General features: G+C 39.4%; 1 protein-coding gene across 2 annotated transcripts in view; it reads left to right on the top strand.

The window, feature by feature from the left end:
• Nucleotides 1–17,351, top strand: part of OXCT1 (3-oxoacid CoA-transferase 1) — a gene marked incomplete at its 3' end in the record, with an annotated part of 144,804 nt that overhangs the window by 30,282 nt on the left and 97,171 nt on the right. The window lies entirely within an intron of this gene.

Genomic DNA, 17,351 nt, shown 5'->3' with positions numbered 1-17,351 from the left:
GCGTTAATATATGATATTTGTTTTCCTCTTTCTGACTTACTTCACTCTGTATGACAGTCTCTAGGTCCATCCGCTCTCTACAAATGACCCAATTTTGTTCCTTTCTATGGCTGAGTAATATTCTATTGTAAATATGTAACACATCTTCTTTATCCATTCTTCTGTCAGTGGGCATTTAGGTTGCTTCCATGACCTGGCTATTGTAAATAGTGCTGCAGTGAACATTGGGGTGCATCTGTCCTTTGAATTATGGTTTTGTCTGGGTATATGCCCAGTAGTGGAATTGCTGGGTCTTAAGGTAATTCTATTTTTAGTTTTTTAAGGAAATTCCATACTGTTCTCCATCGTGGCTGTATCAATTGACATTCCCATCAACAGTGTAAGAGGGTTCCCTTTTCTCCACATACTCTCCAGTATTAGTTTTTTGTAGATTTTCTGATGATGGCCATTCTGACCTGTGTGAGGTGACACCTCATTGCAGTTTTTTTGTTTTTGTTTTTGTTTTTTTTCTGCGGTATGCAGTCCTCTCACTGTTGTGGCCTCTCCCGTTGTGGAGCACAGGCTCCAGACGTGCAGGCTCAGCAGCCATGGCTCACGGGCCCAGCCACTCCGTGGCATGTGGAATCTTCCTGGACCAGGGCACGAACCTGTGTCCCCTGCATCGGCAGGCAGACTCTCAACCACTGCGCCACCAGGGAAGCCCCTCATTGCAGTTTTGATTTGCATTTCTCTTATAATTAGTGATGTTAACCAGCTTTTTGTGTGCCTCTTGGCCACCTGTATGTCTTCTTTGGAGAAATGTCTATTTAGGTTTTCTGCCCATTTTTTGATTGGGTTGTTTGTTTTTTTAATATTGAGCTGCATGAGCTGTTTATATATTTTGGAGATTAATCCTTTGTCCATTGTTTCTTTTGCAAATATTTTCTCCCATTCTGAGGGTTGTCTTTTTGTCTTGTTTATAGTTTCCTTTGCTGTGAAAAAGGTTTTAAGTTTCGTTAGGTTCCATTTGTTTATTTTTGTTTTTATTTCCATTTCTCTAGGAGGTGGGTCAAAAAACATATTGCTGTAATTTATGTCAGAGTGTTCTATGTTATCCTCTAAGAGCTTTAGTGTCTGGTCTTACATTTACGTGTTTAATCCATTTTGAGTTTATTTTTGTGTGTGGTGTTAGGGAGTGTTCTAATCTCATTCTTTTACATGTAGCTGTCTGGTTTTCCCAGTACCACTTACTGAAGAGACTGTCTTTTCTCCATGTATATCCTTGCCTCCTTTGTCATAGATTAGTTGACCATAGGTGCGTGGGTTTATCTCTGGGCTTTCTCTCCTGTTCTGTTGATCTATATTTCTGTTTTTGTGCCAGTACCATATTGTCTTGATTACTGTAGCTTTGTAGTATAGTCTGAAGTCAGGGAGTCTGATTCCTCCAGCTCCGTTTTTTCCCCTCAAGGTTGCTTTGTCTATTCTGGGTCTTTTGTGACTCCATACAAATTTTAAGATTTTTTGTTCTAGTTCCATAAAAAATGCCATTGGTAATTTGATAGGGATTGCATTGAATCTGTAGATTGCTTTGGGTAGTATAGTCATTTTCACAATATTGATTCTTCCAGTCCAAGAACATGGTATATCTCTCCATCTGTTTGTGTTGTCTTTGATTTCTTTCATCAGTGTCTTATAGTTTTCTGAGTACAGGTCTTTTACCTCCTTAGGTAGGTTTGTTCTTAGGTATTTTGTTCTTTTTGTTGTAATGGTGAATGGGATTGTTTCCTTAATTTCTCTTTTTGATCTTTCATTGTTAGTGTATAGGACTGCAAGAGATTTCTGTGCATTAATTTTGTATCCTGCAACTTTACCAGCTTCATTGATTAGCTCTAGTAGTTTTCTGGTGGCATCTTTAGGATTGTCTATGAATAATATCATGTCATTTGCAAACCATGACAGTTGTACTTCTTCTTTTCCAATTTGTATTCCTTTTATTTGTTTTTCTTCTCTGATTGCTGTGGCTAGGACTTCCAAAACTATGTTGAGTAATAGCGGTGAGAGTGGATATCCTTGTCTTGTTCCTGATCTTAGAGGAAATGCTTTCAGTTTTTCACCATTGAGAATGATGTTTGCTCTGGGTTTGTCATATATGGCCTTTATTATATTGAGGTTGTTTCCCTTTATGCCCACTTTGTGGAGAGCTTTTATCATAAATGGATGTTGAATTTGTCAAAAGCTTTTTCTGTATCTATCGAGATGATCATATGGTTCTTATTCTTCAATTTGTTAATATGGTGTATCACATTGATTGATTTGCATATATTGAAGAATCCTTGCATCTCTGGGATAATTCCCACTTGATCGTGGTGTATGATCCTTTTAATGTGTTGTTGGATTCTGTTTGCTAGTATTTTGTTGAGGGTTTTTGCATTTATATTCATCAGTGATATTGGTCTGTAATTTTCTTTTTTTGTAGTATCTTTGTCTGGTTTTGGTATCAGGGTGATGGTGGCCTTATAAAGTGAGTTTTGGAGTGTTCCTTCCTCTGCTGTATTTTGGAAGAGTTTGAGAAGGATGGGTGTTAGCTCTTCTCTAAATGTTTGATAGCATTCACCTGTGAAGCCATCTGGTCCTGGACTTTTGTTTGTTGGAAGATTTTTAATCCCAGTTTCAATTTCATTACTTGTGATTGGTCTGTTCATATTTTCTATTTCTTCCTGGTTCAGTCTTGGAAGGTTATACCTTTCTAAGAATCTGTCCATTTCTTCCAGGTCATCCATTTAATTGGCAAAGTGTTGCTTGTAGTAGTCTCTTATGATGCTCTGTATTACTGTGGTGTCCGTTGTAACTTCTCCTTTTTCATTTCTAATTTTATTGATTTGAGTCCGCCCCTCTTTTTCTTGTTGAGTTTGGCTAAAGGTTTATCAATTTTGTTTATCTTCCCAAAGAACCACCTTTTAGTTTTATTGATCTTTGCTATTCTTTTCTTTGTATCTATTTCTTTTATTTCTGCTCTGATCTTTATGATTTCTTTCCTTCTACTAACTTTGGGGTTTGTTTGTTCTTCTTTCTCTAGTTACTTGTAAGGTTAGATGGTTTATTTGAGATGTTTGTTGTTTCTTGAGGTAGGCTTGTATTACTATATACTTCCCTCTTAGAACTGCTTTTGCTGCATCCCATAGGGTTTGGATCGTCATGTTTTTGTTGTCAATTGTCTCTAGTTATTTTTTATTTCCTCTTTGATTTCTTCAATGATCTCTTGGTTATTTAGTAACATATTTTTTAGCCTCCATGTGTTAATGCTTTTTACGTTTTTCTCCCTGTAACTTATTTCCAGTCTCATAGTGTTGTGATTGGAAAAGATGCTTGATATGATTTCAGTTTTCTTAAATTTACTGAGGCTTTATTTGTGACCCAAGACGTGATCAATCTATCCTGGAGAATGTTCCGTGTGCACTTGAGAAGAAAGTGTAATCTGCTGTTTTTGGATGGAATGTCCTATAAATATCGATTAAATCTATCTGGTCTATTGTGTCATTTAAAGCTTGTGTTTCCTTATTCATTTTCTGTTTGGATGATCTGTCCATTGGTGTAAGTGAGGTGTTAAAGTCCCCCACTATTGTGTTACTGTTGATTTCCTCTTTTATAGCTGTTAGCAGTTGCCTTATGTATTGAGGTGCTCCTATCTTGGGTGCATATATATTTATAATTGTTATATCTTCTTCTTGGATTGATCCCTTGATCATTATGTAGTGTCCTTCCTTGTCTCTTGTAACATTCTTTATTTTAAAGTCTATTTTATCAGATATGAGTACTGCTATTCCAGCTTTCTTTTGATTTCTATTTGCATGGAATATCTTTTTCCGTCCCCTCACTTTGAGTCTGTATGTGTCCCTAGGTCTGAAGTGGGTCTCCTGTAGACAGCATATATATGGGTGTTGTTTTTGTTTCCATTCAGTGAGCCTGTGTCTTTTGTTGGAGCATTTAATCCATTCACGTTTAAGGTAATTTTCGATATGTATGTTCCTATTACCATTTTCTTGATTGTTATGGGTTTGTTTTTGTAGGTCCTTTTCTTCTCTTGTGTTTCCCACTTAGAGAAGTTCCTTTAGCATTTGTTGTAGAGCTAGTTTGGTTGTGCTGAATTCTGTTAGCTTTTGCTTGTCTGTAAAGCTTTTGATTTCTCCATTGAATTCAAATGAGATCCTTACTGGGTAGAGTAATCATGGTTGTAGGCTCTTCCCTTTCATCACTTTAAATATATCGTGCCACTCCCTTCTGGCTTGTAGAGTTTCTGCTGAGAAATCAGCTCTTAAACTTATGGGAGTTTCCTTGTATGTTATTTGTCGGTTTTCCCTCGTTTTTAATAATTTTTCTTTGTCTTTAATTTTTCTCAGTTTGATTACTATGTGTCTTGGCGTGTTTCTGCTTGGGTTTATCCTGCCTGGGACTCTCCGTGCTTCCTGGACTTGGGTGGCTATTTCCTTCCCATGTTAGGGAAGTTTTCGACTCTAATCTCCTTAAATATTTTCTCGGGTCCTCTCTCTCTCTTCTCCTTCTGGGATCCCTATAATGCAAATGTTGGTGCATTTAATGTTGTCCCAGAGGTCTCTTAGGCTGTATTCATTTCTTTTCATTCTTTTTTCTTTACTCTGTTCTGCAGTAGTGAATTCCACCATTCTGTCTTCCAGGTCACTTATCCGTTCTTCTGCCGCAGTTATTCTGTTATTGATTCCTTCTAGTGTATTTTTCATTTCAGTTATTGTATTGTTCATCTCTGTTTGTTTGTTCTTTAATTCTTCTAGGTGTTTGTTCTTTAATTCTTATAGGTCTCTGTGAAACATTTCTTGCATCTTCTCGATCTTTGCCTCCATTCTTTTTCTGAGGTCCTGGATTAATTTCACTATCACTCTTCTGAATTCTTTTTCTGGAAGGTTGCCTATCTCCTTTAGGTGTTTTTAGGTGTTTTTCTGGGGTTTTATCTTGTTCCTTCATCTGGTACATAGTCCTCTGCCTTTTCATTTTGTCTTTTTGTGAATGTCGTTTTTGTTCCACAGGCTGCAGGATTGTAGTTCTTCTTGTTTTTGCTGTCTGCCTTCTGGTAGATGAGGCTATCTAAAAGGCTTGTGCAAGCTTCCTGATAGGAGGGACTGGTGGTGGGTAGAGCTGGGTGGGTTCTCTGGTGGACAGAGCTCAGTAAAACCTTAATCCACTTGTCTGCTGATGGGTGGGGCTGACTTTCCTACCTGTTTGTTTTTTGGCCTGAGGCAACCCAGCACTAGGGCCTAGAAGCTGTTTGGTGGGGCTAATGGTGGACTCTGGGAGAGCTCATGCTCAGGACACGCAGGCTCAGCTGCCATGGCTCATGGGCCCAGCAACTCCGCAGCATGTCGGATCTTCCCGGACAAGGGCACGAACCCGCGTCCCCTGCATCGGCAGGCGGACTCTCAACCACTGCGCCGCCAGGGAAGCCCCTTCCCAGAACTTCTGCTGCCAGTGTCCTTGTCCCAGTGGTGAGCCCTCTGCCCCCACCCACCCACCCACCCCCTCCCGCTCCTGCAGGAGACCCTCCAACACTAGCACATAGGTCTGGTTCAATCTCCTATGGGATAACTGCTCCTTCCCCCTGGGTCCTGATGCACACACTACTTTGTGTGTGCCCTCTCGAAGTGGAGTCTGTGTGTCCCCCAGTCCTGTCGAAGTCCTGCAGTCAAATCCCGCTAGCCTTCAAAGTTTGATTCTCTGGGAATTCCTCCTCCTGTTGCTGGACCCCAGGTTGGGAAGCCTGATGTCGGGCTCAGAACCTTCACTCTAGTGGGTGGACTTCTGTGGTATAAATGTTCTCTAGTTTGTCTCCAGATGATTTCGTGTATACAGAATCCTAGGAAAATAGTAAGTTGTATTAGGAGAAGTTCCTTATCTCACTGTTAGTTACTGGTGTTACTTTAAGGAAGAAGGAGGCTAGTACAGCTCATTGCTTTGATGTGGTTCTCTTCAGAACAGTTGAATTAAGGCACTAACTGACTCTCCTTTGGACATCTCAGGGTTTGGGAGAGACTAGAATAATTTTAGAACCTTCCCAGAGTTCAAGCTCTGGGACAGAAATAGGTGCTTATACCAAAATCTTGCCATTTTGTTTATACATATTTGAACCTGAAAGGAGACTTCAAAATGCTTCATTTAGGCTTTGAGGATCACTTTGGAACCAAATTTTCTTGGGCGTTTGAGATAGCTTTCCCATGGGAGGGCTTTATAGGAACCCATCCTGCGATCTGAAAATGAGTATATATGTTCTTAATTTTTCTTGTGATGGTATTATTCTACCTGGCATTTTTTCATTCATCCATATGCTTGCCCAAGATGGTATTTCATGGAGGCAGTGCTGTCATATGTTTGAAATAATCAAATGTTAGAATTCTGTTTCTCTCTTGGAAAGTGAAGTATATTATTATTACTATTATTATTTTTTTTAGTAGATAGCCATAGTTTGGCTTCATTTTTTTGTTTGTTTTCTTCCTCTTTTATGGAAGTATAGTTAATTTACAGTGTTTGAAGTGTATTATTTTTAAAGTGCTGGGGAATGTGGTACTTTCAACACTGGCAGGGTGGTTTCTTTTGCAACGGCTTCAGTATATTTTCTGCTTTTAAAATGAATAATGTGGTTTACTCTCTCTGTGCGATCTTTTTTTTTTTAATCGAATCATCTTAATGACCTGTCCATTGCACACATCTGTAACAGTACTGAAAAAAAGCCTATAGCGTAGCTTAAAATAATTGATAGTTTAACCCTCTCTTGATTGTATGTACTTCTGTAAAACTGCCACAAACCAGTATTTTTTCTCTGAGTACCATGGGGCAGTATGCATTGTCCTGGGTGAATTTCTTTTTTTCTTTCTTTTATAATCTGGTTCTTTTCAGCCAATCTTATCTCTTCCAAAAGCAGGAAGTGACTCTCTACTGTCTGAGAATTAATGTAGATATTAGGAAAGAGAGGTTCTCTGTCGGCATAAGGGAAGAGGAGATAAAATCCTTTAATTGATCCTGCAAATATGATAAAAGCTGCCCTCCCTGTGTCCTAGAACAGACATCTCTGATTCACAGCATTCTGTCCTGTTAGACACAGACTCACATTAGGATCCCTTTCAATATAGTGCTGTTGATGGCCACTCCCAATTGATTATACCCACACTGTCCAACTGGTAGCCACTAGCCACATGCGACTTTTAAAATTTAAATTAATTAAAATTAGATAAAGTAGAAATTCAGTTTCTCTTCAGTAACTACATATGCTAGTGACTATTGTGTTGATCCACATAGATAAAGAATATTGTCATCACTGGAGAAAGTTTGGACAGAGCCTAATTGGAAGGATCAAGATGAAGTATAATTTGTCATTCTAGTTTAGGAATATAAGCAAAACAGCAATTTAGACAATAAAGTATTGTAAGCCTGCTCCCTCTGCGTGCTCATAGTAGAAGAGGTCCACATGCCTTTAGGTTGAATTGTAAGAACTTGTGCTCTTGGATGTAGAAGATAATTTGGAATTGGGGATGATGAATAGATTGGGTGTCTTCTGATAACAAAAAATCTATCTGGACTGTGAGTTTTGTATTATTCTTAGTCTAGTGACTACCCTGGACGTCCAGCTCCTCTTCTGTGCTATGTTTTGTGCACTCTGTTACCTGCATTGGCCTTTAGGACTCTGTAATTCTTTTCCTGTAGCCCTATCCTACTTTATTGTGCGGTGGTCCTAGTGAGACGGATGATTATGAGCTGGTTTAACAGGAGTCTTCAGAGATCTTAAATTACCTGCGTATTTTCCTGCCTGTTAAATATTAACAATAATAATAGTTACTATTAATCAAGTATTTATTATGTTTTAGTCACTGCTGTATTCTTCATGGTTATTGTTAATTTTTTTAATATTAACAATAGTCTTATGAGGTAGGAATCATTATTATCCTTATTTTACAGATAAGGACTTAAAAGCACAGAGAGGTTTGGTTACATACCTGATGTGATGTCACACAGCTAGATGGAGCTAGGATAGAACCACAGAATGACTGATTCCGGAGTGTCTGCACTTTTCCACTATTTTATGAAATATTCTCAAATCATCATCAATGGATGGTGTTTCAAAATCTTGAAAGGTATTGAATTTCTGGAAGTAGTCCATTTCAATGCTAACTATTAGAATCAAGCAGATCGGGAGTTTTGGGCCAATATATTCCTCTAACCCCAGCTCTCCTTGCTAGTTATTCCAATTATGGTCTTTTTGCCTCCTTCACCATCTGCCTCCAAGAGGGCTTTGAGAAAAGCATCATCCTGTGATCAAAAGCCCTGTGGATTCATTCAGTCTTCCTCTTGGATTCTGTTCATTCTGTTGTGTCGCCTCTCTGAACTGTGCAGCTTTTCACAGACTTCCCTGAACATGGTGATTGAAGGTCTATTCTTGTACTGCAGTATCTTAAGCAGTGGGAGCTTTAACAATGACTACACCCTACATTTCAAACAAAGCCTTTTTTTTTTTTTAGAACTCTTAGCTCATCTCCTTTCTCTTATAAATGAGGACATGAAGGACTTTTCAGTAGCAGGATCTGGGTTAGAGCCTGTCTCCTAAAGCACCACTCCACCCCCTGGTGCTGAATCTTTTCAGCCTTTCTCCCTGGTTACCCCCTATAACTTGAGTTTTATGGGAGGTAAAGAGAGGGGTAGAACTATAAATATCTAAAATATTAATGATAATTCCCTCAGATATCTTAAAGTCTTTTTGCACGTAGAAGCAGGGTGGCAGGGGACTTCCCTGGTGACGCAGTGGTTAAGAATCCTCCTGCCAATGCAGGGGACACGGGTTCAAGCCCTGGTCTGGGAAGATCTCACATGCCGTGGAGTAACTAAGCCTGTGCACCACAACTACTGAGCCTGTGCTCTAGAGCCCGCGAGCCACAACTACTGAGTCCATGTGACACAACTACTGAAGCCCACATGCTTAGAGCCCATGCTCTGCAACAGGAGAAGCCACCGCAATGAGAAGCCCGTGCACTGCAATGAAGAGTAGCCCCCACTCGCCGCAAGTAGAGAAAGCCCGTGCACAGCAACAAAAACAACAATGCAGCCAAAAAAATAAATAAATAAAATAAATAACTTAAAAAAAAAAAAAAAGCAGGGTGGCAAAGGAACATAAAGCTGCCTCTTGCTTTTTTGGTTCATAATTTCTCCTCCAATTGACAAGAGGTAAACCAGTATATTTATCTTGAATTGAAGAGAATACCAAATTGGCCCTTGACATGAATTATTTCTGGTTTCTCTAAAAGTGGGATATTGCTCCTTTTTGGAAAAATTTTGCCTTTCAAATGTGTTCTAAACAAACTTATGAGTTGTGGAAAACCAATTATGTCTGTTTTCCCCTTTAACAAAACCGATATGAATATTGCATTTGCATTCTTAAAACCTGCAGCCATTTGCATGTTTCGCCACAAAGTTGTGACATAGTGAAGGCTGGCTGTCTCTTTCCCCGTCTCTTAAGGAACTGGGGGTAGTTACTTGGGGAAAATAGTACAAGTGGGTGCACATATTGGCATACATGCCAGAAAGATATTTCTCTTTTTAGGACAGACAGTGTTATTTCTGGACCTCCTCTTTGAGTGGGTGGAATCTTCCCTGATAAACTTCACAAGTTTAAGTGCAAGACCAGCCAGGGAACAACTCCTGGCATTGCGTTCCATGTGTATGAGTAACAGCAGTACTGTGGAACTCATTTGGCTTTTGTAGGGGTCTGTTAACCCTTCAACTTCCCATGAGCCCCTCAGCCAGTCTCCTGGGTGCATATCCAATCAGGCTGTGTTTCTCTGGGAAGTTACCATTCTTTACTTTTTTTTTTTTTTTAAAGCAACTTATAATAGAAAACTCAGGGGGAGGGGCGCGAGTGCTTCACTCAGGAGAGTGTTGATGCTTTGTCTCCTGCAAGCAGCCTGGCGTGCCGGTGCTGTCAGGGAAGCTCATCTGACTTAGCCACCGAAGGCGGTTGAGGTTACCTGTGAACAAAATAACCCACCTAGTTTCTTCAGGTGTGTGCCCTGGCTGGTGTTGGAAGATGGCAAGGTTTATGCAAGGCCTCTTCAGCTATTTTGGCTAATTTCAGCTTTTAGTTAAGACAAACACATTCATTACCATGACTTCAATAAAGTTATTTTTATTATTTTTATATTATGGCATATTTATATATTTGCTTGTGAAAGAATTGTTCATATTACATGATATTTGATGCATACAAGTATTATATGCATGTAGCCTTTGTGGGTGATAAAGCACAATAATAAATTGAACACCTACGAACCCACCTAAGGTAAGGATTGGCGGATTGCTTATTCTCATTTTCATCTGCCTGCCTTTCCTGCAGAGAGAGCCACTGTCAGGAATATTGTGGTTATCAGTCCCTTAAAAATAATTCTAAGTCATAAGGTATGGACATATGGAAGATTATTTTCCAAAGATATCCTAAGACTTTTTGTTTAGAAGAGCCAAGCTTTGGGACCTGTGACTTCTGTGTCCCGTACTAGTGCCTGGTACATGCCGTGTCTCCAGAGGAGGTTAACTAGAGGAAAAGATTAGGGGTACATCTGCCATCCTGCCAAGAAGATATGTGTTGTTCCTGATTGGTGGATGAGGAAAGGTGAAACTAGCAGTGTAAATGGTATCACAAATTTTGTTTTTAATGTTTATTATGAAGGCTAGTGGACATACACAACAGTAAACAGAAGAGTGTAATGAACCCATCTGAGCTCGTCCTCCAGCTCCAATGACTGTCAACCCACGATCACTCCTGCCCCGTCTTCATCCCCATCTCCTGCCTCCTCTTGTAGTATTTTGAGATAATCACTGGATATTGTATCCCTCATGAGCTTACATTATAATGCTCAAGACTGACAATAGGTGCAATAAATAAGTAAAATATATATTATATTAGATATTGATAAATATTAAGGAGATGAAACAAAGCATGAAAAGCGACATGAAATGTCAGGAGAAGAAAGATAAATTTTGTTTTTGTCTTTGCTTTCCCCCCCCCCACCTTTTTTTTTTGCGGTACGCGGGCCTCTCACTGTTGTGGCCTCTCCCGTTGCGGAGCACAGGCTCCGGACGCGCAGACTCAGCGGCCGTGGCTCACGGGCCCAGCCGCTCCGCAGCATGTGGGATCTTCCCAGACCGGGGCACAAACCCATGTCCTCTGCATTGGCAGGCGGACTCTCAACCACTGCGCCACCAGGGAAGCGCCCCTGTCTTTGCTTTTTTTTTGTCCGTACTGCATGGCTTGTGGGATCTTAGTTCCCTGACCAGGGATTGAATCTGGGCCCTCGGCAGTGGGACTGTGGAGCCCTAACCCCTGGACCGCCAGGGAGTTCCCCAAAGTGGAAGTTTGAATGGGTTGGTCAGTAACAGAAGGCCCCACTGAGATGACAGTTGAGCAGAGGCCTCCGGCAGGTGAGGAAGCTGGGCGGTGGAAGGAGGAGCAGTGGAGCCTCCCTGGTGGACCTGGCGACTGGGGATGACACACTCCCCTTTCTTCCGTCTGAGGTGGTGGGCCGAGGACTCTTATATGAGGGTAGCTGTCTTGAGAATCATGGCAGTGTCTTCTTCCTAGGCTGTGTGAAGTGTGATTTCTGTTCTTAGTTCATTTGTAATAGTTCGCAAGATGACTAGGCCCAAATCTGACTTTAAAACTCTGAGATGAATGGAGAATGTGAATTTGAGATTGGAGCCTCCTGACTTTTGTGACTCTCTGGCCCTGTTTGGAGAACTTTGTGTTGACAACACCTTATGAATTACCTTTGCAGAAGAAGTCAAACTGGTGGTTAGTTCACTTTACACTAGGATGTGGGAATACAGTGGATTTTAACCATTCGACCTAATCACTTCAGTGGATCCTGTGAACATTTAATCTCCACCAAGCAGGCCCAATTAGTGTATCGATATTTTAGAGACTGGTTATCTTCCGTCCTGCTTCAGGAAAAATGAAACTGCGCACGGGATAAACATAATTCCTTTCCTCTTAAGTTTCTTTTATTCTTAATCTTAAGATTGCTAATGCCTTTTGATATTACAGAGAAACTCATAATTTTTCCAAGAGATGGTAAAAAGAAAAAAGAAATAGGTCTAAACAGGAAAAAACCTAAAGGTTCCATCCACCCAAGAGAAACACATGTAACCATGTTGAGAAACTTCATTAGACAGATGCAATTTCAAGCACACACATGCATACACAGGCGACCACTGCTCCATGCCTGTATGGAATTTATGCCCACGCACAAATTGCTGATTGACTTGGAGACATGATATTTATGAACTTGGCTGAAATGTCAAATTTGACATTCACTGTGTGAAGCATAATATAGTAAATGCCCTTCACTGCACTTTAGTATTTACCTGGTAATGCTCTCTACTTCTCTTCCTTAGCGAGAAGATAAGGACAGCAAGAACCTGTTTAATCCTAATCCTCTTTACTTCATTCACACAGGCCAGCTGAGTTGAACACTCAACACAAGTTCTTTAAAAACACAGGCAGGTAAAAGAGCTATTTGATACAATACAAAAAGAAGGAACACCCTCTTCCCACCAACTCCCCATGAACCCTGGGACCTCATGATCCTAACGCATAATACGGTCACCTTCCCAAGTGTTAACTTTGGGGATGATGTGGTGAGCTATGGATGTCATTTACAGTGATTGATTTTTAAGTCTGTTAAATTATATAATATCCTTAATTTACATTTTTTTTCTTTTTTAGTTTTTCAGTTATAGGATTTTATTAATGCTTTTAGATTTTATTCTTTAAAAAGTGATTGCTATACCACTCTGAAACAGATATCTATAAAGTTATGCTACAAATTCAGCCATCTGCTTTGACAGATGATAATATCCTTACACAACTAAACTAAATGAAGTGATTGACTCTACTTATTTTGAAGTATTAAAGTATTTAAAGACAATTCATTCATTTCCTTGAATTTTCATAAAATGCAACACTGATTTGAGAATATTTCAATGCTAATGAAGATGTATTTAGTGAAGATTTAGTTGAATATTTTGACAAAATAACCTTCTCAGTAATAGAATCACTATTCTGTTATTATTTGCTGTTTCTACCAAGGAAGCAGTAAATATAAAAAACATGAACTTGGTGAGTGCCAGGTATTAACTTCACGGCATATTTTTGTGTGTGTGTACTCATAGATTAATAATTCTTAGCCTAATGACCATTTATATCCAGAAGAATAGCAGAATAGAAGTATGGTTTGTTGATGGTAAAAATTAAATCAAGTGCTAATCCTGACATTTTATTTCTTGTTGCTTGGTAACAGTGCAGCAACTCTGTAAGAGTTCCTTTATCTCAGCTACAGTGGACTTCATTGCCTTGTGGGGTAGCAATACCAACCGCAGCAAGTCATTTGTATGCCATTACCCTTCCAGAATTTTGTTGCTATTTTTTATTGTTAGTGCAGAGATCCTAAAAGAAAGTCATTTTAATAATACATCCTCCTTCTTTGATGGATTGGTGAATTTTATTCTAGCTACTTTTGGCTTTTCGGCTTTGTGTCTGTAATTTCTGAGGTTTCACAAATTTGTGTTTTATCAGTCTGTACAGTATTAACCTAGGCTTTTGAATTTCATTGTAAATATGTACATTCTAGGTGATTCTTCATTAGTTCTTAGTGAACATCTTTTATCCTTGACCACCTAAGAAGGGAGAAAAAAATATCTGGGCAGAATTTTTCTTTCATAAAAATAGGACACATACCTCATCCTTCTCTAATATAGAGCATTCCTAGTTTTAGAACCTGCTTTAGGAAAAGGAAGCCTGTTGAACCAGTGTGATTGGTTTTAAGTGAAAGGCTGATTCATGTTGCGTATACTATATATGTTCTATATGCTGTTAGTTCACAATTATTATTTACAACAAAGGTTGATAAACTATAGCCTGTGGTCTGTTTTTGTATTGTCTAAGAGCTAAGAAATTTTTATATTTTTAAAGGTTGTTTAAAAAAAAAAAAAAGCAATATGTGACAGAGACAGTGTGGAGCCTATAAAGCCTGAAATATTATCTGGCCCTTTGCAGATAAAAACTTGCAGACCCTTGATTTATGGCATAGTTTCCATTTCTATAGTCTGAATATATTAAATGTCACTAAGTATTATTTTTTAAAGGACCAGTGAACTTAAGTAGAACTGAAATAAAATAATGATAACTAGTTTGAAGAGAATCAATGAAAAAATTAAATTGAATAATATGAATTTGTGAAGAAGTAGTGAAATGATTACGCAGTTTGGTGGGTCTGTTTTGGGGGCAACCATGAAGAAAGGAAGATTACATGTAGCAGCTTGTTTATCTTGCTTATCTTGCCACAGTTTTTACAATTTCTTTACTAACTCAATGCCTTTGTCAATAAATCTGACTTTAATAAAATTGTATAGTGATAGACTCACTTTATTAGAAGCATTTTGCTTTTTCCTGCCCATTAGACTTTATGTCATACTTGAGGCCAGTTTCTTACTTACAATGTCTGGATCCTGGGGTGATGGGGTGAGGACTTCTCCAACTTGACCTGGGTCTGGCACTCAGCTGCAGCTCCTGCTGTCTGGAAGAATTTCCAGGAGCTACGGAAGTGGTCCAGAGCTGGAGTCATCCTGTGTCCCTGGGTTTTGGAAGGGCCCTGCAGCCCTGGGTTTTCATCTCTGGAGCTGTGCCCCCCACATCCTGGAGAGAGGGCAGGAGAAGAATTGTGGACAGACTTTGGGCAAGGTGAGGCTCATTTTCTCAGCCTTCCAAACCAGGGCTTTTAGCTTCCTATTTTCTTTTTAGTCAAAAATGTGTTTCTAAGAGTTATCTGGCTATTTCTTATTTATTGGTAAGGTAAAGCCTGAAATCAGGAAGTTAACCAGGGCAGCCATGTGTTTTTTTATCTGGCATTAGTCTTCTTAAGCAATAGAAAGGGCTCCAACCAGCCAAACTGTATTCTAGTGATGAGAGATAAAAGTCAATTTTTTACTTATTTATTTTTGCTGTGCTGTGCGGCTTATGGGATTTTATTATAATTCCCCGACCAGGGATCGAACCTGAGGCCCTGGCAGTGAGAGTATCAAGTCCTAACCACTGGACCACCAGAGAATTCCCAAAAGTCAATTATTTTAGCTAGACTCACTTAACTCCTCTTTCTTGTAAGCAAAGGCCCAGAAAACCCCATGCTTGAGCACCATTTCTGTATTAGTAGGCATTTTATATTACTTTATATTTGTAATGCTTTATGTTTTCAAAATGCTTTTACATATATTATCTCATTTGATCCTCTTAATCACCAGGTGAGGTAGGAGGAGAAGCAGTTTTCTTATAATATTACAAATGAGAAAACTGAGAAACAGATCAGTTTCTGGGAATAGATCATTGGGAAGTTGAACGGCTTAATGAAAAGGACATTTGAAAGACTTGGTTTAAGTCCTGACTTTCCATGTTTCCTCTGCCACTGTCCTGCCATGACAATACTGAGGCTTTATTTCTGAGACACTGAACATTTCTGAAAATGTTGGCATAGCTAAGTGGACTTCTATAGGAGCTTTCACCTTATTTTAAGTGCAAATGGAAAGAGTCATGATTTTAGGTGTTGTATATAGAATGGATTTTTATGGAGCTGTGAAGGGAGACAGGGTAGCCGATGAGGAGACTATTGCAGTGGTCCAGGCAAGAGGTGATGGTGGCTTGGACTTGAGTGGTGGAGTGGAAGTGGGGAGAGGTGGTGGAATTGAGATATACAGTATCTTGGAAGAGGAATCTTATCAGACTTGCCGATGCCTTGGATGTGGAATGCTGGGGTAGAGGAAAGGCAGAGAGTAAAATGATTCCCACCTGACTTGAGCAATGGTGTGACACCTACCAAGCTGAGGAAGCCTGGGAACAGCTTTTGGAAGGAGGAGTAACAAGAGCCCTGGTAGGATTGATTGGCTTTTTTAGGCATTCAAGTGGTGATGTAGGTGAAGATGGACATGTATGTGTTGTGCTCAGAGGAGAGGTCTAGAAGGGAGTTATACAATTGGGAATAATCCACATATATTTGATAAGTAGAGTCATGGAATAGAAAAGAACACTTAGCGAAAAAGTCCTGGGACTAAGCTCTAGGAGTCTCAGTATATTTCTTTCTTTCTTTTTTTTTTTTCTTTATTTTTGTGAACAGTATCTGAGATTAAGAATCACATCTTTATTTACAATAGCCAGGACATGGAAGCAACCTAAGTGTCCATTGACAGATGAATGGATAAAGAAGATGTGGCACATATATACAATGGAATATTACTCAGCCATAAAAAGAAATGAAATTGAGTTATTTGTAGTGAGGTGGATGGACCTAGGGTCTGTCATACAGAGTGAAGTAAGTTAGGAAGAGAAAAACAAATACCATATGCTAACGCATATATATGGAATCTAAAAAAAAAAAAAGAAAAGTTCTGAAGAACCTAGGGGCAGGATAGGAATAAAGACACAGATGCAGAGAATGGACTTGAGGACACAGGGAGGGGGAAGGGTAAGCTGAGACTAAGTGAGAGAGTGGCATGGACATATATACACTACCAAATGTAAAATAGATAGCTAGTGGGAAGCAGCCGCATAGCACAGGGAGATCAGATTGGTGCTTTGTGACCACCTAGAGGGGTGGGATAGGGAGGGTGGGAGGGAGACATAAGAGGGAGGAGATATGGGGATATATGTATACATATAGCTGATTCCCTTTGTTATACAGCAGCAACTAATACAACATTGTAAAGCAATTATACTCCAATAAAGATGTTAAAAAATAAAACAAAATAAAAAAAGAAATAGAAAAAAAAACCAGTCACATCTTTGCCTCCCACTGGCATTGTGACCTTGGACAAATAAGTACTTTAGAATCCCAGCTTCTCTATAGCATCTCCTGTGTATTTGCCTATTTCACGGGTCATGTTGAGCGTCAGTGGGTTAGGTCATTTGGATGTGTTTTCTAAAGCTCTGAAGTGCTGTGTTCTTACCTTGATCCCTCCTGCTGCTTTGATTAATGAACCTCAGATGACTGTCCTCACTGGCCCAGTGACAGTGACTATAGGACCACCCCGTGGGTTGCAGCTGGCAAGGCACACCCTCCCTATCCTTTTCCTGTCATCCAGAGTTCTTGAGATGTAGGGGAATTAAAATTCCATAATACCACCGAATTCTAAAATCTCAGGACATTATCAAAAAACTAATCTAGATTGTTTTTTAAATATATTGTTAGCTTTAATTGGCAGTAAATTACCTAATATTTAAAGCTCATCAAAATCAACCTAAATATGTTGATCCCTTACATTGAGCAAAT

The sequence above is a fragment of the Grampus griseus genome, assembly GCF_964374135.1.
Source record: "Grampus griseus genome assembly, chromosome: 3".
NCBI lineage: Eukaryota > Metazoa > Chordata > Mammalia > Artiodactyla > Delphinidae > Grampus > Grampus griseus.
This window is presented reverse-complemented; position numbering and strand designations above follow the sequence as displayed.